This window comes from Odontesthes bonariensis, chromosome 7 (genome assembly GCF_027942865.1).
Source record: "Odontesthes bonariensis isolate fOdoBon6 chromosome 7, fOdoBon6.hap1, whole genome shotgun sequence".
Taxonomy (NCBI): domain Eukaryota; kingdom Metazoa; phylum Chordata; class Actinopteri; order Atheriniformes; family Atherinopsidae; genus Odontesthes; species Odontesthes bonariensis.
Genome location: NC_134512.1, coordinates 29309316 through 29322588, shown reverse-complemented (window position 1 = coordinate 29322588; position 13273 = coordinate 29309316). Strand labels below are relative to the sequence as shown.

Genomic DNA, 13273 nt, shown 5'->3' with positions numbered 1-13273 from the left:
TTACTAAAATCTACAGTTTTGCACTACAGTCCACTAGGTTGAAATTATGTAAAAACAAGCTGATTTACCAACTTAGGCTACTCCCGCAGATGCTGGTCAAGTGAGATGTGGTCCTCTATAACTATAACAGCAATAATGACACCTATGAGGAGCGACCAGAGTTGTCCTGTGTGAGTTTGGGACCAAGAATAACAGTCCTGTAAAATGCATATTAGGCTCTAGGAGCAAGTGTGACGTGAATAGCTCTCTGTCTCTTTCTGTATCCACCCTGTCAACGGTGAACCCCGTTTCCCCCTCTATTACTGTACATCTTTATTGACCATTTAATACAGTATGTATAGATGCAAATGCAGTTTAGGGCTGTAATTATATCTGAATTTATAACACTTTTATTATATTGTGCACATTTTTAGTCAAGTCAAGTCATATTTATTTGAAATCTATTTGTATCTAGCAGCAGCATTCTGGATTATTTTTGGGAAGTCCAGTTAAAAGACCATTACAGCAATCGAGTCTACTGGAGATGAATGAATGGATGAGTTTCTCCTGGTCTCTTTTTTAAACAACAACCACAGTGATTCTTGAATAGATGTAAACTGTTGTAATACTTTGGAGGCAAAGCTGTTGCGGGTTACTTACTGTAGGTTTTACCACATGAATTGTCAGGAAGATCTGGATGCCGTGTACACAAAGTGTCTCACAGTTACCCAGCCACATCACTAAATTCAAATGGATTTCATCCATCCAACTATTTTCTATACATGCTTAATCCAACTTTGGGGTCACAGTGTGGGGGGAACCTGTCCCAGCTGTCATTGGGCGAGAGGCAGGGTACACCCTTGACAGGTCGCCAGTCCATCTCAAAGCCACAAGACAAACAACCATGCATACTCACACTTGAACCCTGTTGCTGTGAGTCAACGGTGTTAACCACCACACCACCGTGCAGAGATTTCAGAATCTCTGAGAACAACAATTTATTTTATGAATATCTGTCTTTATTTTAAACAATGACAAATCTGTGCAGCAGCTCAGACGTGCTAACAGATCACCAAATCACAATCTTATCGTTTTGTGTTGACAATGAAAATAATTTTTTTTTTTTAAATTTGCTCAATTAATTAATGAATTCAGTTGTATCCAATCTTTACACTAACCCTCCACAAACAACACATATTAGCATTTTCTAATCTAACACAGTATTTCAATACAGTTTGAAAACCGATCCATACATGAAATTGTGGTTAAAGCTGACATCACAAAAGATTTGGTTTGATGAGGGCATATATACAACTACAATTCCAAAAAAAATTTGAGGCACTGTGTAGAATGAAGAAAAAAATCCAGAATGTAATAATTTGCAGATGTTATAAACCAATATTTCCTCCACAATAGTGGAGGGAGTGTTGAAAGTGAGGCATTTCACTATTTCCCAGAAAATATTAGAACATCTTGAATTTGAAGGCAGCACAAGAACATTATGGGTAAAAAAAAAAAAAGATGGAAAAAATCATTTAGTGACTTTTGGTTGGGGCGATGAAAAACAGTCGTCTCCTGACTGTGACAGCATCAGAGTGCTTCCTGTTTTTCTTTCAGTTCGTGTTGATGGAGATCCACAAGAGAAAACAAAAGTCTGAAAGTGCAATTTACATTTTGTTTGGCCACACATTTAGCTGGCTAAAGTGTGGACATGCTGTGAGCTGTGCGGTGATGAATGAGATGCATTTCCTCTTTAAGGCTGACAGTCCAAAGAGAGACAGCTACTGTACAGAGGGAATGGTGGGGGGAAGAGGGAGCCAATAAGAGGCGCCGGATGCAGGCACACTCTGTTTGTGGCACCTTTTGGTGGAGAGTGAGGAGGTGGGAGAGAGGGAAAGAGGGAATGGGGGGAGGGGGTGGCATCACTGGATGAGGGGTGGAGGGGATCAAAGCAAAGGAGGAGGCAGAGGAGGAGAAACGAGGATGAGATATAGCAGCACTGCAGCGAGAGCACGCGCCCTGCCTGCCTGCCTGCCTGCCTGCCTGCCTTTGCAATGAGTGTTGACTCCACTTTTCCTGAGAGCTGGTTATCTCCCCCCTGCGTGAGTCATGGAAGTGGTTTAGTGTAGGTGAGTGGAGCGGCACGGAGCAGAGCAGCAACAGAAAGCCACGGACCTGTTTGTGAGTCTGCATCGTGGGCAGGTAAGCTCCCTCTGCATCTTTCCAATCTTTTACCTGCTTTTCTTTCCCATCTCCCAAAAGGAGGTGCAAACAACTTCTTCAGAGTTTGTGTCTTGTTCAGATTGTCGCTTCACCTCTCACTCTCCCCCACACAACCCTCACATTCTCCAAATTTCTGCTCTCAGTAAAGTAATAGTTTGTGATGAGCCAGGCTCACAGTAGGACTGTGTAAAGTGAGGAAAGGCGTGCTTGCAGCTGCTCTCTGACAGTCTGAGCAGCATTTAGTGCCTCTGTATTGACAGGCGGACTCAGTAGGGCTGAGGGTTGGAAGAAGATGAGTGGTGATGAGTCAAATTTCTGCTTGAGGGACCTGGAGGGTAATAGCATCAGTGATGATGATGATGAAAATCTGTAAGAGAGCAGGGACAGAAAAAAAAAAAGATAATCCTGCTCAAATATGCCTTGCATGCTCATTAAATTTTACTCAACAATTTTTGTCCGATATTTGATTTTATTACACAGCTCTGACAAGATGTGTGCGTCCAGATTCTGCTTGTGATAAGAAAGCTACACTATCTCAAGAGCTGGGTGTTTCTCGGGGCATCCCCTCACATCCACTGAGAGGCTGAGTTGGTGGTTTTTCTGTGCAAGTAGAAGGCAGGTGATCAGAGATTTGTGGCTCGGTCCTTCTGAGTGACAGCTGAGCTCTATCACAGCTGTCATCGTGACTCAAGCTGGTAAACTGCAGCTCAGCTTGTGACACAAATCCCCGTCCCTTCAGCGACGAGCAAATAACCTACCTTCATCTCACGGCTGGATTAGAGTGATTTACTGTTGCTCCTCGCCAGCCCGGGTGTGTTTGTGTGGGGTTTGACCTATAATGGCACCTAATAGCATCATATGTTATTTCCAAGAGGACACTGTCAAATGGGACGCTGTTGCAAGCCACATCCAGCTGTAATATGACAGTTGTTATTAATGTTAGCTCTCCAAATGACCCTCGTCAAAACTACCGTTGGCAGAGGTGCTGGATGAGAATTAACGGAGCCCTTCAAATTAGAAATTTCCTTTATTGTAGGTTGGATTGATCGTCAGCCAGGACTTCCATCATTCTCTCTGTCTGTAAAGGACAACTCCAGAGGATATTCTTATCTTTGCTGGTGGGCCAACAATGTGGTCCTCAACACTGTATTGTATAACTGAATATACAAAAATATTCGGGTCATCACCCTCACATTGATCTCCAGGGCCTTTCTCCATCGCTGCCATGTAGGAGTTTAAAAATCCTTTTCATTGATTTGCTACCGCCTGTGTACGCCTGTGTTGTAATTGGTACAGATTTAATAGGGGGAATCAATAAAGGAAAATGGCTTTTGTGTTCTCAGAGGGAAAAAACAAGTTTTTTTTGGATTCACTTTAGTGGTCTGTTTGTTGTTCTGCACGAGCTCCCTCAGACTTTTAAAATCGCCTCATTTTAAATTCAAGATGAGGTAGTGAAGTTTCCTTATTGTAGCCGGGGAAATAGCTCACGCACAGGGATCAATAAATGGGAAGAAACAATGTCAGCAGGAATCTCTAAAACTAGTAACTACATCGCCGAGCTTAGAACAAATCAAGCAAGCACAGTTTCTCTGGAGCTAATCAGGTTTGGAAGGTGAAGTAGGTAAACACAGAAGTACATGGTAAATACTAATCATGTCAGGAAACTAAATAGAAATGCCAAGTTAAAGATACACAGAAAAACAACACCACCCCCAGCTCTGTCTATCTACTGGGTATTTTTGCTAATCAGTGCATACCTGATTAGATAATGCAGGTTTTGGATATTTAAACATACAATTTCAGAAAAGTTGTTATACAAAAAATCTTTATGTACAAGAAGAGATCTTGCTGATATCTACGGATGAATATATTTTATTTCAACATAGTGGTTTCCAACAAAGACATTAAAAAAAAAAAGAACATAGTAATCCAAAAAAGGATTTTTTTTCCATTTTCTCAGCTGGAAATATTCCCCCCCCCCCCTCCTGTATCATGAAGCTTCATATCTCACCCTGATTTATAGAACATTGTATTCCAAAAGAAGAGGTAAAATGTTTTTTTTTTCCAGTGACAGTATATTCTGATCCATGGATTAATAAAAGAAGGAATCAAATATCCACTGCTGTACAAGCCTAAATGTATGCGAACTACAGCTTCTTTCCTCATATGCACTTTTTGAAAATTACCCAAAAGCTCTTCTTCTACATAACGAGTTCCTGATAATGTTAAAAATACAAAGCTTTTCCCAAAGTGTCTCAGTCTATCTACAGATATTTCATGAGAACAAATTGTGAAGAAAAAATATTGGTGAGGTGAATTTTAATCCAGAGAGTAATTACGGGTCCATTAAATCGTAAAGAGGACGGCAAAATATAAACTTTTCCATTGAGATGGGGCACTGGGTAGCTCAACTGGTTGAGCTGGTGTCCCATTTACAGAAGCTAAATGCTTCTTGATGCAACCGACCTAGGTTTGAGTCCTGGCTCAAGCCCTTTGTTGCATACAGTTCACAGCTAAATTACATAATATGAACAAATTTGCCTTCTAATAGGCGAAGCTGTTATGAACGGACAACAAAATCCGAAAACAAGTGTGAACCAAATGTTCAATGGCAACAAGCCAACAAACTTAACCAGAAAAAACATATTCACATCACATTATAAGAGACACTCGAGGAGAAGGATTTTTTTTTTTTTTTTTTTGGCCCTCAGTGGTCTGTCCCCCTCTTCAGCTTTCTCTTCAGTAAAGAAAAAGTGAGAAAAATATGGAAGGTGGGTGGACTGCCTACTTTTAAGCAAGCAAGCAAAGTCTGCACGCCATCTGCTCGCAGCAGAGTTTTCTTTTAATCATGACTGCAGCTCCTCAAGAACCAGACTCTTTCACTCGTGCAATTTAGCATCTTGTATTAAGTGGGAACAGAACACAGAACATCATGTTAGTCAGGATAAAGTCAAGCTGAAATCCAAGCATGACTTTGGTGTCAGAGATGTTCTGTTGGTGTATGAGTGAGGATTTTGAAATAACTAACATGCGAGTACAATTAAGTACTGTTAAACTTACCATGTAAAAATTAAAATGATACTTTTGCACTTCTTGAATTTTGCTTTCTATACACATATTGACTATAAATATATACATATATTGACTATAAATATATTTATATATATATATATATATGTGTATATATGTAATAAAAGCAAAAACATGCTATGTTATAACATTTCATAAGCCAGCGCACAATCGCAAACATTCATATGCAAAATTTTAATGGTGGAAAGGAGCTCAAATTTGGAATTAATGAGACACTGTTGCAGAGATGGTTAATAATGAGCCTGTTCTGCCTGAATACAGATGCATTGTTTTGGAAAAAGAGCTTTTTCGCAGGAGAACGATCTGTTTGTGAGAGTCTGATGGTTAAGTCTGACTGAACATGCAGTCCTGTGTCTCTAATGGACAGACAGTTCATTTTTGGATGTGTGGGTGAATTCAATTCAATTTAATTCAGTTTATTTATATAGCGCCAAATTACAACAAGTGTCATCTCAAGGCACTTAAAGGCGGGGTAGGGGATCTTTTTCTGGAACATTTTTTTACATATTGCTTGAAATACTCTTCACACCCCCATTGCAACCACTTAATTAAAAGTTTTGACACAAATATGAAAAGTTTTAGTGGCCTCTAGAACGTACAATCTAGGAAAAACAGTATCCAATCATTGTGAACGGACCGTTCACAATGATTGGATACTGATGCCGTCTATCAAACTGCAATCTGCTCCTCCCTCCCCCTCTCTCCCCCCCCCCCGTGCGCGTACCCTGCTCCGTGAACGAATTACACGTCCTGTAGCTTGGCAGGAAGCTAAACTAGAGCCAGCTTGGCTAGCACCTAGCATTATTAAACGTATAGTTAGCATAAACTAAATACTAAATACTAAATACGGCAACGATCGATACTTGCTGTCAGAACAGCGCTCGTGCACCTTCGTGCTCGTGCGCGTTCATGTACTCTAGAGGCGTGCCTTCGGGGGGAAAGTGAAGAAAAGGGTTGGGACTTTTTACCTGGTTATTTTCAAAATGCAGCTTCGCTGGAGTCAAAATCCAGGATCTCCTACCCCACCTTTAAATAATATAGTCCAATTCATTCATATAAAGCCAATTCAAAAACAATTTCCAAAGTAAGGAAACCAACAGATTGCACCGAAACTTCTCTTCAGTCCAATCTCCCGTCCTGAGCATACCTGAGGCGACTGTGGAAAGGAACGACTCCCTTTTAACAGGAAGAAACTTCTGGCAGAACCAGACTCAGGAAGGGTGGCCTTCCACCTCGATCAGCTGGGGTTTGAGAAGACAGAAAAGGGGGGGGGGGGGGGGGGAACCACTGTAACACCATTCAAAGGATATCTGTTGGAATAGGGAAACACGAGTTAATGATCACAATAATGTCACATGTACATAATATCATTTGAGAAATTAAACAGGGGAAAAAGAGAGCAAAGTGAGGAAAGGTGTGACAGATGAGGCTCCCCAGCAGTCTAGGCCTATAGCAGCTTAACTATGGGATGTTTCAGGATCACCTGAGCCATCCCTAACAATAAGCTTTATCAAAAAGAAAAGTTTTAAGTCTGGTCTTAAAAGTGGAAAGGGTGTCTGCTTCCCGGACATTTACTGGCAGCTTATTCCACAAGAGAGGGGCCTGATAACTGAAGGCTCTGCCTCCCATTTTACTTTTAGTAACTCTGGGAACCTCAAGTAAACCTGCAGTTTGGGAGCGAAGTGCTCTGTTAGTAAAATATCTTATAATGAGATCTTTAAGATATGATGGAGCTCCGTCATTAAGAGCTTTATATGTGAGGAGAAGAATCTTAAATTCTATTCTGAATTTAACAGGGAGCCAATGAAGAGAAGCTAAAACTGAAGAAATGTGATATCTCCTGTTAGTTCTCATCAGAACTCTGGCTGCAGCACTTTGGATCAGCTGGAGGCTTTTCAGAGAATACGTGGGACAGCCCAATAATAAAGAATTACAGTAGTCCAATCTTGAAGTAACAAATGCATGGAGCAGTTTTTCTGTATCACTCTTATTCAAGATGTTCCTGGTTTTAGCAATATTACGAAGGTGAAAGAAGGCAGTCCTAGAAACCTGTTTTATATATGAGTCAAATGATAAATTTTGGTAAAAAACAACTCCAAGGTTCCTCACTGTAGTACGAGAAGCCAAGAAAATACCATCTAGAGTAACTATATAACTAGACAATTTCTCCCTAAAGCACTCAGGTCCAAAGATAACAACTTCAGTTTTGTCTAAATTTAGAAGCAGACAGTTCTGAGTCATCCAGGTCTTTATGGCTTTAAGACATGCTTGTAGTCTGACCAACCTATTGGTTTCATCTGGTTTCATAGATACGTACAGCTGAGTATCATCAGCGTAGCAATGTAAATTTATGCCATGCTGTTTAATGATGTTACCTAAAGGAAGCATGTATAAAGTGAAAAGAATCGGTCCAAGCATAGAACCCTGAGGAACTCCATGACTTACTCTGGTGTGTGAGGAAGATTCTTCATTTACAAGAACAAACTGAAATCTTTCAGATAAATATGACTTAAACCAGCCTAATGCAGTTCCTTTAATCCCAATAACATGTTCAAGTCTCTTTGATAAAATACTGTGATCGACCGTATCTGTAGTCCGCTATCAGAGGCTTAGAGGAGATCATTGGTAACTTTCACCAGTGCTGTTTCTGTGCTATGATGCACTCTGAATCCTGACTGAAAACTGTAACATTTAGGTCACTGTCGTATGTCACATCTGCACATAGCAGTGAAGAAAAGGATGATGGAATTAACTCTTTAAATCTGGTTACAGCATTCTCTGATAGAAACCTTCCATCCATCCATTTTCTATACCGCTGAATCCGTCGGTCGGGCCGCGGGGGGGCTGGAGCCTATCCCAGCAGTCAATGGGCGAGAGGCGGGGTACACCCTGGACAGGCTGCCAGTCCATCACAGGGCCACGCAGAGACAAACGAGACAAACAACCATTCACGCTCACACTCACTCTGATAGAAACCTTCTATATGTAAATTTCTTTTCAGAAACTGTATAGTCAAGTAATGTAAACTCAAATGTTATCAAGAAATGGTCAGATAAGACAAGAAAATCCAATAGAGTCTAATATAGAAATAAAGTTCATATTTAGGCTGTCATTTTCAACATCTACATGAATATTAAAGTCACTCACTACAATGACTTTATCTGTACTCGGCACTAACTGGGAATAAAAACTCTGAGAATTCAGACAGAAACTGGGCCAGGTGGACGATACACAACAACAAACACAAGAGGTTTCTGTGATTTCCACTTTGGGTGGGAAAACTGAGAATCAGAGATTCAAAAGGTGAAAATACATGAAAGTGTTTTGAAGGATGAAAGAAATTGCGGTGCCTCATATTTATAGTTTCTCTTTTTCCTTCTCTGTTCGACTGTCACATGTTGTGATTAAAGGATCCATGCCAGGCCAGAGAGCCAACGGAAGAAAACCCTCCCACAACTGACATACAACTTGAGGACATCGACGGGCAGGTAGGAGTTTTGCATTGTTAAGGTTATCTTCAAAAGTGCCTCAGCGTTCAGCACACAAGGCTCTTTCTCATACTGATGTCTCGATTTAATTGCTGACAAAAATGTGACTGTTGCCACCAGAAAAAGTGCAGAGCTACACATCAGACACTGTCATCATTTCATCGTAATGTCAATATTCACAGCTTTAATTGTGTGCAAAATCTGTGAGCAGCGTTTGTGTAGAAACTGTATGCTTAATTTAAAAAAAAAAAAAATAAAAAAAAAGACAGGGAAGGAAGAGTAACACACTGGCTGTACAATATATAACATTATAAAATGTCAGAAATACCTTTGAGGAACTCTATTCTATATCTGAATGACAACAAGTTTAACAGCTGAGCCAAATGTGTTGTTTTATTTATGCAGTAATATTTCACAACAAAACTTAACATCTGACGGTACTTCGATGTTGAGAAAGTCAAAAGTAAAAAGATGAAAATGAGCAATTTATTATAAACTATTTCATAAATGGTGTGTTATTGAGTTCTCACGGGAAGTTTTTCTTGTTGTGATTTTCTGCAATCACATGGGACATTATCCAGGTTGTGTGAGAGTGTAGAGAGCAGCCAGGTTCCCTTTGTCATCTTTGATTCAGACTTAAAAGAGCTAAATAAGGGGTGGTCGGTGGCGTAGTGGGTTAAGCAGCCGCTCCATGTACAGAGGCTACAGTCCTCGCTGCAGCTGGCCCTGGTTTGAGTCCCACACCGAGCAGCCCTTTGCTGCATGTCTCCCCTCTGTCTCTGCCCTCTGCATTCTATGATTAAAGGCATAAAAAGCCCCCAAAATATATATATATATTAAATAGGAAAAAGGGAATGGAAACTTTCAGAGACATTTATACGCTCTCTTGAGGTGGTTTTTGCCTGTTTTGGAGAAGACTTGATGCACACAAGGGATATGGAAACAGCTTTGCAAACTGCGTCTGATATGACAGAGAATAAAATGGCTAATTTAAATGGCTAAATCCTGTGAATTACTGGTGTCTTCCAGATATTCCCCAAAATTAAAGTTTCTTCCAGTTCGGACAACTACTTCTTATATTGAATTACAACCACATGCTGTGAACCCTATAGCACCACCTTGTGGAGACATTATGCAGTCTAGCTTGTTTGCTTCAAACCAGTTAATGGAAACATGTCTGATTTGCATTCCTTTTTTGCTACTTTGCAAAAGATCGTTTTGTTTTTTTCTTTGCAAGTGAACAGAAATCTGTGGTGTTCTGGTGCTCAGTTGTTAAAAAGGCACCTGTGTTACTGCCTATTACAGTAAGGCTGTTTTACTGCAGTGAAGCTGCTTGTTACAGGAGAACGTGTTCAATAAACAGAAGATCAAACAAAACAAGATACGACATGTTCTCTTCATCTTTCATGCCGCCCAAACAACTATTCTTTAACTTTTCTTCTCATTTGTTGTTTTCATATTGGTGGCTGATTTTGTTCTCAGACCTCTCTCTGCTGATATGTTGAGGCATAAGTTTGCGATGGATCCCAATTAACTTTTGATGAAGATCACAGTGAAATGCATTTGCATCGTCACAGAGGGTAACACCTGCCACTGTTCATTATTCATAGAGTAATAGATTTCAGAAGACTACAAAGATGAAATACTTGAAAGTTTGCATTGCCTTCCTCAAAATAGGAGCAAGCTTCATATAACAGATCCCTGATAATCATGCTCAAATCCCACTGACAAACAGAACTCTGAGGAGAGGGGTGTGCAGCTGGACCTTCCACTGGTGGCTGCCCACATCGAGAAAAAAACCTGACTACTCAGCAGGGTCCTAAGCAGGAACTGCCCAATATCCTGCATCAGCTCTGTTTAGCTGTTTTCACAAACGCAGAGTCCTGAAATGTTCTAGTCAGTTCAGGAGTCTTGGCTGCAACACTTGTTCCAGATTTTTTGCAGAGCTTTTACACCCAGCATCCACCCAATTTGAAATCCCTGGAACATCAGCAGAGGAGATAATGTATGAACGTGTCAGCAAATATTTCAAAGCATTCGTTGTAACACTGTGAGCGAGCATGTTTGTATGTGCTGGTGAGAGTTTGTCCTTTCTGCTGACCTGTAGCTCCCTGCTATTGTGGATACGCACAGAAACGTGCAGTATTCGTATCAACACAGTAAGTAGCCTCATATGCTATTTTTAATGTAGTGTAAAAAAAAAAAAAAAGAGACAGCAATTTTCAAAGCCGAATTTCTGCTTCACATCCTCCCTCCTGCATCCTCCCTTACATGCTTGTGTAAACAGTACCTGCAGACAAAGACCTGATCAAATTGTCCATACTTTCTCCTGAGCATGAAGCATTTCATTGGAGGCAATATCAGTATACATCCGAAGGGGCAGGATGAGTCATCAGCATTTTCCCATGATTGTCCAAGAAATGACCACATCTCATTGAAAATACCTACAAAATGACTTTTTATTAATGGAACAAACACAGGTTTGTAATTGAGCAATGCTGAAAAATGTATGTCCTAAAAAGACATACACACTGACTTTGATCTCTTAAGAGTTAAAGTTTAAAGCTGCACATTTTTCTTTCTGGAAATATCTAAAAATCTAAATGGATTCATTGAGTCTGATATATTCCATTACAGTGGATCTAAAATAAATAAAGGGTGGCCTCTGTATTTCATACAGTTGAAGTCTGTAGGATGCCCATAACAAGTCTTCAAATTGCTTATTTTAGCTGTCCAACACTTTAAAGCCTTAAAATATTTAAATCTGCTGTGCTGTGACACAGTTGAAAGCAGCACATTTTCTGAATCTTTAACTTGTAGATTTTGATTTGCGTTGATGAGTTAATTGGGCCAGACAAATTTTTTTTTTGCTCGCATCAGTATCAAACACTAGTTTCCTACTATTTATCAGATTTTACAATGATAGTCCACTCAGAGTCTGGGGGGACTCTGATCTTGAAGGAAAGAACAAGGGCCAAAGGAAAGCAAAGCATAATCAGTTAGTACGTCTGGCAGATTAGCTGTTTCATTTCGCTTGTGTTTCAAAGGCGTTTGATCTGCCTCCCACTAACTTTTGACAAGTTAGAGGAGAGAGGCCTACAGCAGTCCCACAAGGCTTAATTATCCCTCCGACTGATAACAACCCGGAAGAGGGGAGGTCGGCCAGAATGAGAACAGGAAGCAACAGGGAGGGGGGAGGTAGGGATTAATGTAGATTGTCTGATATTACCTGGCCTCCGATCAAAAGATTGTGTTGGCAGGCGGAGCACATAATCCTCTCAATTTCTGTTAGCGCCAAAAACCTCTGGAACAGTGTTGAGCAAGAGGTAACTGACCAGCCTGCTCCCAATAGATCATGAAACTATGAACATGCATGAAGGCATTAATCACACCAAAGGTCTCATCAAAATGCAGAGGTCAGTATGATATGCTCGCAGGTCCAGAGCAAGGTGGGGCTGTTTTAATGGATACTAACCTTTGATGTGCACATTCCTGGGCCTGAAACTGCCCTGGAGCGTCCAAGGGCTGAGAAACCGCAGTTCTTATAAAGACTCAGTGAGTCACCTCAGTTCAGTTTCAGAACAACATAAAAATAAGTTTGTCTCAGATAAGAGTTTAGCCAGTTTTTCCTAATTTCATGCCAAAATTTTGGATGTTTGCCGCCTATCAAAAGGTTCTCCACTATCTCGCCATACAGGGGAGTGTAAAATATACAGTACAATGTGCATTACGTTGGATGTGTATTGATTTTACACATATGCCACATTGAAATTCAGAAAACGCAAACTGTGTAAGTTACAGATAAACTATAACATTTTACTTTTCTGTTTGTTTTGTCTTTTTATGAGCCAGTTTGTTTATCACATATATCTCAATATATACAAATTTGCAGTCTCTTAGTTCCTGAAACATTACAATAAATTGTAGCTTTAAATTTTTGGTGGCCTCTGAAGGTCTCAGCATGACAACAAATTTACATTCAGGTGGGGGTTTGTTTTTTACAAGACTGTCCCTACACAGAGGAATGGATTGACAGTAAACGCCAGTGTTTATGGAGCCAATATATGACGGAGGAATCAATGAGTTCTCAAAAGTGTTATTAACTGGCTAGCAGCTGTTACTTTCTGTGTGGTACATGTGTTTACAATTTGGGCTAGCTTCACACATGACTGTGCCTAAATGAGAATTTATTAGCTACAACAGATCTCATAACTGGCTGACCCTTAGGAAGAGAGGGTAAAAGAGGAGTCAAGTGATTCCCTCCATGCCCTAAAATGATACGTTTAATTTAATGGAAGAAAAAGGAGCTGATAGTGTCCCTCTGTTATATTGGCCAAATAATGTCACTGACATCTCATAAAGACCTCAGAAAATTGTTTCAGCTTGGAAAAAAAAAAAAAGAGTTGACAAAACTTAGCTTTTAATATCCAATTTTTAAATAATTTGTTCCATTTTACTTTTGAAAAGTTAATCAAATGCAGAAATTTGAGGTG

General features: G+C 40.1%; 1 protein-coding gene across 2 annotated transcripts in view; it reads left to right on the top strand.

The window, feature by feature from the left end:
* The first annotated feature begins 1941 nt into the window (after positions 1–1941).
* LOC142384773 (alpha-1,3-mannosyl-glycoprotein 4-beta-N-acetylglucosaminyltransferase C-like) overlaps positions 1942–13273 on the top strand; it is a 51163-nt gene continuing 39831 nt past the window's right edge. For both annotated transcript variants that reach the window (XM_075471081.1, XM_075471080.1), the window contains exons 1-2: positions 1942–2181; positions 8703–8780. The gene's annotated coding sequence lies outside the window, so the exon portion shown is untranslated. The remainder of the gene's footprint in view (positions 2182–8702; positions 8781–13273) is intronic.